A 10,206-nucleotide genomic window follows, 5' to 3' on the forward strand; every position below is an offset into this window, starting at 1 on the left:
GAGCAGTGGAACTGTGTTCTCTGGAATGATGGTGCTCCATGCAGTACTTTTAGGATGAGTTAGGGAGTTAGGGAACACTCTTGTTGCTGAGTGCATTCAAAAAATCCCTTCAATGTTTCAAAATCTAACCCTCGTGACTCTTTTTAAAAACTAATTTTAAAACCATGGATTTAATCACAATACTTATGTCCATATAATGTACGTAAAAAAAGTCAATACAACAATACGTCATTCAAAAATGGAAAATAAATGTGATTTGCTGTCTTCAGCATCATCCTATAGGTAGCTTTACATTCATCTACATGTTAGCCCAGCTAGGTTGGAGTACCTATTAGAGTGGAGAGTAAATGGATACAGTCTTTAAAAACTTGATCTGATCTACTGATACCAGAACAACACACACTAACACCTCATACACCAGCACCAGGTCTGTACAATCACTGCAGTGTTGAGGATGACCCACTACCCAAATAATAAAATAGCTGCACTGTGGTGGTCTCTCCTGTGGCTTTCTAACAGAACAGGCTAAAAGGAGGATAATAAAGTATGCAGAGAAAAAGATACAAGACTACAATCTGTAATTATAGAACTACAACCTGCTTTTTATGTGATCAATGGAGTTTTCGAATAATGACCAACATAACCAAGCATGACCAAAATAAATTGCATCAAACATTTTGTAGGTTCAAAACTGGTTATACAGTTTGCTTAAGCCCTATCCGGACGGGATTAGTTCCTCAGGGAGTCCTGGGGTAATTTTCTTTTTTAAAGGGGGTCCTCTGTGGTTTTATTCCTGTCCGGAACGAACATGTATGTGTTTTTCTCAGACCTCTGAGAAAATTACAGGCTGAATTACTTACTGTGAAATGTGAAGATGTCCGGATTCACATCTCTGAGTTTCGTCAACTCGTGTTTAATAAAATAGCTGTTTGTCCACTGCCACGCACCGTATTTACACTTTGGGCACACGTTTCCACAGAGATCTGCGAAAACACAACAGCGAGTGGAAATGGAGGAGCTACTGAACGTGATGTCATGTAACGGAGAAAGCCAAAAAAACTCACTGGTCCTCCGTTTTGTTTTTGTTAAAAGCAGTCTCGACACAAAAGTCTTTTCACTGAGTAGAATTGTGAAATATTTTTCCACAGAGTGAGAAACTAATCCCGTTTGGATAGGGCTTAAGTAGGGTTTTGTCTGTTTAATGATCAACATTTTAACCACCTTTTTAACTACGTTCACCATCAAAGACCAGTTCAGGAAATATTTCAAATACTGCTGAAATTTGGAAAGCTGGACAAATTGACAAGTATTGATAAAATATAATTTGCCCACCCTCTAACAGAAAACTGAGAACTGTAAATGATTGCTGTCTTGCTTATTGTCTGAAGTAGATGAATGTCCTGGAGTTGTTGAGCAATTAAAGTTGTTGAGTGCTGGTGTTTCTTTCTTTTCTCTTTTATTCTTCTTGTTCTTTCCGGAGTGTAAGGAAAGGACATGGTGTATAAACTCACACTGAGGCTCTTTCTCTGCGTGTATGTGTGTCAGTGGAAGAGAACTAGGCCTGTGTCTGGCAGGGAGAATGTGATTTCCTGTGCTGAAGCAGGCTTTAAATGAGAGCACTGTGGAGTGGAACATTGCACCAGGTTGGACAGCTAGTGAGCTGAATCCTGATAAGAAGAAACTCAGTTGCCAGCAGCCCACAGTCAGTTGCAGTGCTGGAATATGCAGCAGATCCGGAATTACCAAAACCTTCACTCACCATGAGCCCGACCTCTTGTGGTCGTAGTGTAGAATTACAGTTTCAGCATTACTGCATGACCGAACAGAGTCCTGCAGATTTAGGACTCATCCACAGAGTGTGCTTTTTTTTTATCAGAGGTGATAGAATTGCTTAAACCCACTTTAGAGTAAATGTGCCATTAATTTAATCAATAATGACTCCAGTGCAAGAAAGTACATTTACAAAAACAGCTTTAATAGCATGTAGCATGCAGACAACTATTTAAGACCTGAATTATTTAGAGAACTGCAGTGGATCCTCTTAGTATGCAGCTTCCATCTGTTTAAAGGAAATAAAAAGTTTATTGGGACAGTATTTCTCAGCCCTGGTTCTGGAGAAACTATGGAGCCCCTAAGGTGACATCATGTTAAAAAATATATAATAATGTGTGACCACATCTTATTAAGACGTGGGAATGAGATCCTATTAGGTCTGGCCACAAAGTATTAAAGCGTGGGATGGAGAGGCGTGGCCATGACTTATACAGGCATGGGAATTAGTTGATTAAAAAGTAGCTATTAAGTCGTGGCCTCAAATTCCTTTTGTTTCACAGCTAACAAAGCTAGCAGCTCTCAGTGGTTGTGCACAATATGACTGCCTAAGGAAGGAAAACAGGTCTGCATACTGTTTTCATCTGAGCCCGTCAGCTTTTAGTATGAAAATTGTTTCGCTGTAAGAGAATCCAAAATAATACCATAATTTATTCCAAGATGAAAATAAAAAGAAATAAAAAGAAAACAATTTACTCTCCATTTTCTTACAAAAGATTATGCTTGGATTGGAGCTTTGATATAATATTCAGTCTTCTTCATGAGCATTAATTCACAGAAAAGCTAGCTTTATTATTCTGTGGCTATAACTTAATTATCTCATTCCCACGCATTAGGATCTCGTATCCATGTCTTTATAAGTTGTGGCCATGCATTAGGATCTCGTTCCCACACCTTAAGAAGTCATGGCCTGCATTAGGATCTCGTTCCCACGCCTTAATTGGTCGTGGTTACGCATTACTTTTTTTTTAACATGATGTCATCTTATGGGCTCTATAAGAAACACTAACCTTTTTTACTCTTTTTTCCACACCCAAACGAACTAGTCAACTCATTAACAGTCCATTACTGAGTTAAAGTGTGTGTCAAATAGAGGTGGGCGATATGGCCCTAAAATAATATCACGATATTTCATGGTATTTTTGCGATAATGATATTCTTGGCGAAATGACAAAACATTCAATTAAAACATAAATATTTGTTACACCCCCCAGGCGTGGGTGGGTAGTAGCAGTTATGCGACCCTGGGGTTAGCAGGGCCTGGATAGAATCTGGATGCAGGATACAGAGAAGACACGGTGAGACAGTGTTTTCAGTTTCAGGTCTCAGATTCATCTGTTTTCTTTATTCAACAACATACACAAACCAAATCACTTTAGTCTTTTTTTTCCTCTTTCTTTAGCAGTTTCACGAACACATTGCATATTTCTGCACTCCTCATACAGATCACACAGAAGATACTTAACCTTCTTAGTTACAGTACATCTCTAGGTACACATTACTGTTACCTTGATCAGCAAACCTCCTCAACACTGTTACTACAAAATACAAAAATATATATATATATGTATATAAGAATATATAAAAAATATTACTTCATATTAATATATTTATATACGCATACATATACCAATACTCACACATTCCACATTAACACCCTTCATTAAACAGTTATTAATTAACAGAATTCCATTAACTTGTACTAAGCACACTTTAACTCCATGTTAGTGCTTTTAATATCTCATTTTAAGTTGAGTTTTTAAAACTTGTATCTGCTTAGAGTATTTTTAATTGACCAAAGTAATAAACGTGAACATAACTAAATAAAACAGGAATACTAATTAGAGAAATGTAAAACTGTAGCTTATTCAACTGTAATAAACCCAATGCTGTGGTTGGCAGAGGCTCTAGCTTCACCTAACAAAGCCAAACAGGCTCTTTAATAGAGAGTAGAATTAAACTGGACACTTTAGAAACACTTACTTCACCTACAGAGACTTAATTTAGTTTTATATATACATATTTTTAATTAACTCAATTATTTATGTGTTTTTAACATACACAATGCGTGTTACTGAGTCAAAATGGCTGGTGCCGCTTAATACAGGTGCGAAATGGCGGCAGCAAGGCGCGTAATTACTCCAATGAGTTAACTAGTGTTAGCGGGAAGAAAATAGAGAACAATAGCGTCGGCCAGGTGTATAATTAGCAGGCTGCGGTGGCTAATGCTAGCGTCAGAGTAATAGAAACAATAGCGTCGGCCAGGCGCAGAGTTAGCAGGCCGCGGTAGCTAATGCTAGCGTCAGAGTAATAGAAACAATAGCGTCGGCCAGGCGCAGAGTTAGCAGGCCGCGGTAGCTAATGCTAGCGTCAGAGTAATAGAAACAATAGCGTCGGCCAGGCGCAGTTAGCAGGCCGCGGTAGCTAATGCTATTAGAATTATACGAGAAAATAGCGACAAACGACAGAGCGGAGATAGTAAATACTACAGCGAAAACACACGAGAGATAGCGACGGACTGGAACACGGTTAAAGAGCGGGTATATCTCACGCCAGAGCGAGGGGAATAACAGCGGAGCGCCGGCTAGGCGCGGTTAGTGAGCGGCGGTGGCTAATGCTAACGGCGGAGAAATACAGCGAGAGCGCCGGCCAGGCGCGCAGTTAGTGGGCTGCGGGAGCTAACGCTGCCCGATGCTGAGCGTCCACCAACACACCGGACCATAGCGGCTCATATTACACACCGTAACACTTTCAAAGCATATACACACTCAAATAACCCTATTATAGTGCTTTAGAAACATGTATACTTGCACAGTTTCACATATTTCCCCACCTGGATGCAGGATACAGAGAAGACACGGTGAGACAGTGTTTTCAGTTTCAGGTCTCAGATTCATCTGAGAATAATCTACTGATGCCCACCTAAGCCTCTGTATAGCGCCCGCCCCCTAGCACTGCTCCCTCTACTGGACTGGATGATTCACAATACAATAAACCCATTTAAAGCAGAAAAGATTATATATACAGATGCAAATAATATTAATATATAACATATAAAATAAATAATCACTTAAATGTGACTACACTTTTAAGGGTGTCACACGCTCCCGGACAAAAATAAAAAAAAAGAAGAAAACTCTATCAAAAGATTTCTCAACTTTACGCTAAGTTACCCTGGTTAATAGGCCATTATAGAATACACCTGAGGTGCGTGTGCAAACGGAAAGTAGTCTACCCATGGTTGTGTGACGGGTGTATGGTAAGGTGTTAAGTAAGGTACGCTCCACCAAGGCCTAGCTAAACAACTCGACACGAGTGACCTGATTGCGGGGTACGACTCTACTGTGGGTTGGCCTAGTGTCGGATATGTAAACATCTGTCTGGGCCTTCTGCTTCTAGTGGACATTCTAATCTCAGTTTCAGTGTCTACAGGTTCAGAGGTGTCAGGCACTTCATGTTCACTCTGAGCTTCAGAAACTACTTCCCATTCTGGTACCTCTTCAATCATCACTTGTGATTCCATCAATCTCGGTTCTTCTCTCACGGGTGATAGGACTTGTCTTTCAGGTGACGGTAAAGGTTCTACTTGCGGTTGTTCAGCAGGTAGTTGTAGCTGTCTTTCTGGTACAGGTGTGTGGATCTGTTGGACAGGTCTTTGATACAGTGTTTCTCTTGCAGGTTCTTGAATCTGTTGCGTAGGTCTCGGAAATGATCTTTGTGTAGGTGCTTGAAACGGTTGTGTAGATCTTGAAAACTGTTGTTGTCTTGTAGGTGCTTGGAGGTGTTGTGCAGGTCTTGGAAATTGTTGTTGTCTTGTAGGTACTTGAAACTGTTGTGTAGGTCTCGCTTGGACAGGGTTCTGGGGATTCACAGAAGGTAGGTTCTGGTGAGTGCTCTCTTGTGTTTGCTCTACAGGACGATAACGTACTCTTAGCCAGTAACCTCCTGACTCTTCCTCATCATCTGAATCGCTTGTGCACTCTGGGTCCGTCTGTGGTCTTTGTTCTCGCTCTGCTCTCTTGTCTACTTGAGTAGGTTTCTTTCCACCAGTGGGTTTCGCTGAAGGTAGTGGCAATTCTGCAGGTAAGTCATTCACTAACAGGAGCAAGTTCCTGTGCAGTGTTCTTGACTTGCGTTTGTCTCCAGCTTCTGGATAGACTACATATACGGGATTGTCAGACACTTGTTCCTTGACGATGTAGATGGTCTTTTCCCAGTAAGCTCTCAACTTGCCTGGTCCTCCTCGCTCACTCAAGTTCCTTACGAGGACTCTGTCTCCTGGGTGCAGAATGACGCCTCTCATTTTCTGGTCGTAGTACGCCTTGCCTCTTGCACTGGCTTGTTTACTGTTCTCACTTGCTATCCGATACGCTTCTGACATTCTCTTGGCCCACTTGTCTGCATAGCCCTGGTGTGTCAGATTTTCTCTCTCTTCATTCAGTCCAAACAACAAATCTACGGGAAGACGAGGGTGACGCCCATATAAAAGATAATGTGGTGAGTACCCAGTAGATTCGTGCCTTGTCGAGTTATAAGCGTGAATGATGTGATGGAGATGGTCCTTCCATCTTTCCTTCTGCTTGTCATGGAGAGTTCTTAGCATCTGTAACAGCGTTCGATTGAATCTCTCAGCAGGGTTACTTTGAGGATGATAGGACGACGTCCTTGAATGACCCACTCCTGTCAGTCTCCGTAGAGTTTTAAAGAGCTCATTTTCAAATTCGCGCCCTTGGTCATGGTGTAATTTAGCTGGGTATCCAAATCTTGGTATGAAGTCGTTGAAGATGCGCTCTGCAGCTGTGCGACCAGACTTGTTTTTGGTGGCGTATCCCTGTGCGAAACGAGTGAAATGATCCACAACCACCAGAATGTATTCATACCCTCCTTTGCTACGCTCAAGGTGCAGATAGTCAATACATACGAGCTCCAGGGGAAAGCTTGAAGTTATACTTCCCATAGGTGCACGAACATGAGTTACAGGCTTCTTTTGCTTAATGCAGGAACATTTTCTGGTAATGTACTCCTCGATCTCTCTTTTCATGAACGGCCAATAGAATCTCTCTCTCGCTAGACATACTACTCGCTCTGTGCCAACATGTCCCATTTCATCATGGAGGTATTTTAGCGCGAGTTGCTTGAACTTGGATGGTAGCACCAGCTGTCTTCTTCCACTAGCTCGTCTGTACAACAGTCCATCTTCTAGATACAGCTTGTTCCACTCATACCAAAGCTTTTTCGCTGTCCCACTCTGCAGTCTTCTTGCATCACGATCTAACTCTGTACCAGCTTCTTTATGCTCCAAGACCTCTTTGATATCTGAATCCTCTCTCTGTGCCTCGACTAGCTCCTCATGGCTGATAGTTGGTAAGGAAACACATGGCTCCGAGATGGTGTTTGCAGAGATGTTAAGAGCGGCAATCCACGCAACATCCTTACGCTTCGCTGCTCCACTTCCTTCCCAGGTAGCATGCACGACCTCTTGTGACAGTTCCTCTGTACATTTCTCAACCAACTCGTCAATGTCAAGTGGGATGCGAGATAAGGTGTCTGCATCAATGTTAGACTTTCCTGGTCGGTATTTTATGTCGAATCTGAAGTCTGACAGTTCCCCAACCCAGCGGTGGCCGACTGCGTTCAGCTTCGCAGTGCTCATCACATATGTCAGGGGATTATTGTCGGTGTAGATAGTGAAATGAGGTGCGTAATACAGATAGTCTCTAAACTTTTCGCACACTGCCCATTTCAGCGCTAGGAACTCCAACTTTCCACTGTGCAGTCTGTAGTTCCGTTCCGTCACTGTTAGCGTTCTCGAACCATATCCAATGACTCTTAATTTACCATCTTGGTGTTGGTATAATACGGCTCCAAGGCCCTTCTCTGAAGCGTCTGTGTGGAGCACAAACGGGGAATTGAAATCTGGATATGCTAATACTGGTGGACTGATCAACATGCCAATAAGCTGTTCCAATGCACTTTGGTGTACTTTTGTCCAGCTCACAGCCGTCTTGGAAGGCAGTTGTGGCCCCTTGGTCTTTTTCTGAGTCGACTGACTTGGTGTTGTGTCAGACTTGACTTGTAAGAGCTCGTATAAGGGTTTAGCAATACGGGCAAAATCTTGGACGTAACTGCGGTAATAACTGAGGAAGCCCAGCAACTTTCTAACCTCTCCCACAGTTCGTGGAGTCTTTCCCTCCAAGGCCCTTACAGCTTCGAGGTCTTTTGGGTCAATTCTCACCCCATCTGCAGACACGAGGCGACCTACATACCTCACTTCTTTGCGAAACAGCTCACACTTTTCTGGCCTCAATTTCACTCCATGTTGTTGCAGTGCTTTCAAGACATGGCGGACTCCTTCAACATGTTCTTCGAAGGTTTTGGCATAACACAGAATGTCATCCAAATACGGTATACAGCACTCGTCCCTGAGCGTGTCTAGCATCTCCTCCATGCTCCTCTGGAATGCGGCAGGGGCATTGGACAACCCGAACGGGACTCTAACCCATTCATATAACCCCCATGGCGTTATGAAGGCTGTTAGGTGTCTGGACCCCTCGGCCATAAAGCCTTGATGGTACGCCTTGCCTTGGTCCAGGATGCTAAACCAAGAGTGTCCACCCAAGGTGTCAATCAAGTCCCGAATTCTTGGCAGCGGATGTCTGTCCGGAACAGTCTTCTGGTTCAATAGGCGGTAGTCTATGCAGAGTCGGAGTGAGCCATCTCTCTTCCGCACACACACCACGGGAGCTGAATATGGTGATTTTGACTTCACTATCCAGCCTTTTGCTAAGAGATCATGTATATAATCTTTAACTTCTCGGAACAAAGGTTTTGGTATGGATGAATATGCTCGTTGCACAGGAATGTCATCTTTGAGAGTCAAGGTCATCTGCAAGCTGGGGATACACCCAATGTCATTGTCGTCTCTTGCAAATGCAGCGGACTCTTGATAGAGCATTTGTTTGACCACTTCTTGTTGTGCTTCACTCAAGTGGCTTACCTCTACTGGGGGATGCCATAGCGATGACTGCACCTTTGGTTGGAAACCAGGAATGTGATCCTTCAGCTTGTGTAGCTCGGAGGAAGGCATGTCTGTCGCAACAATTTTCTTGACCGGCTGTATGCTACCAATGGCTACTTTGCGTGGCAGGGTGATGTTATGCTTCGTGTGATTTCCAACTGGCACTTTTACATAGGGAACTCCATCAGGTTGAACCTCTAGTAGGCCTGCTCCCACATCCAATTCCTCAACTGGTACGCTGTACTCGTCTGGCTCGAACAGTACCAAAGAATCAGACAGATGATGACCCACTGGAGCTCTACATTTCACCCACATGACCTGTCCGGCAGGAACAATCAGATCACGGTGACCATTTCTCACTCGTCCTTGCTGGATACACGTTTTCTTGGCCTGCACGAAGTTCACCACATTCTGGGCTTGATCACTTGGAACAGAGATAGCAGTACAAAGAAGACGAATTAAGGTTGGAATTAACTGTTCTGGCTTGCCTTGGATTAGCTCCTCAATGACATTGAATCCAAGTAGAGGTGTCTCTACCGGGTGGTGACTGACCAGAAATGGGACATTGATCGTCAGGGAGGGGTCTTCGTTCCCTGGTAAGTTTACAGCTATTACAACCCAGCCATCAAAAGGAATGAGATCGCCGCCGATTGCGTACACTTCTAGCTTCTCTTCACCCTCAATAAGCTCTGTTAAAGGACGGATAGGCAGATCAGGGAGGTATTTCTCCTTCCAAGCCCTATCAACTATGCTGACTTGTGCTCCGGTATCGACTAATGCACTTACAGCTAGACCATTTAAGTTGCACTTGGTCAGAGCCTTTCTTCCTATTAGATCAACTAGCTGGCCGTTTGACGCTGGGGGACTTGGTTGCTTTCGTTCAGACGATTTCTTCGGTCTTTGACTCTTGGCGACAAACACTCTCTCCTCAGCCTTGCTTGTACCTCCAGTCCTGTCTCTCTGCTCACTTTTGCGAGACTGCTGTGGTTGAGTCGCTGTGTGTCTTGGTACGCTGACAGCCTGCTGCTTCACTCGCTTCATACAGCCCAGGGCCCTGTGACCATTTTCCCCACAAGAAAAGCAATGACTACAGTTTGGGAGATTTTGTTCGATGCACTTAGGACAGCCGTAGGCTCTCTCTCTCCTTGGAACAGGTGGAGCTTGACGGTTGGTGGAGCACTGGCACCTTCCTTCTGGTTCCACTGACTGGATGGGTTGCTTCATTGACTCAATAATCTTCGTGAGAGTGTCTATTTTCTCTTGGAGCTGTTGTATGGTGTCATTTTTACCTTTGCGCTCACCATTCTCTCTCTTTGTGTTGTAGTCTGTCGTTGGCTCTCCCTCTAGCTGCGCACCGT

This window comes from Astyanax mexicanus, chromosome 2 (genome assembly GCF_023375975.1).
Source record: "Astyanax mexicanus isolate ESR-SI-001 chromosome 2, AstMex3_surface, whole genome shotgun sequence".
NCBI classification, from domain to species: domain Eukaryota; kingdom Metazoa; phylum Chordata; class Actinopteri; order Characiformes; family Acestrorhamphidae; genus Astyanax; species Astyanax mexicanus.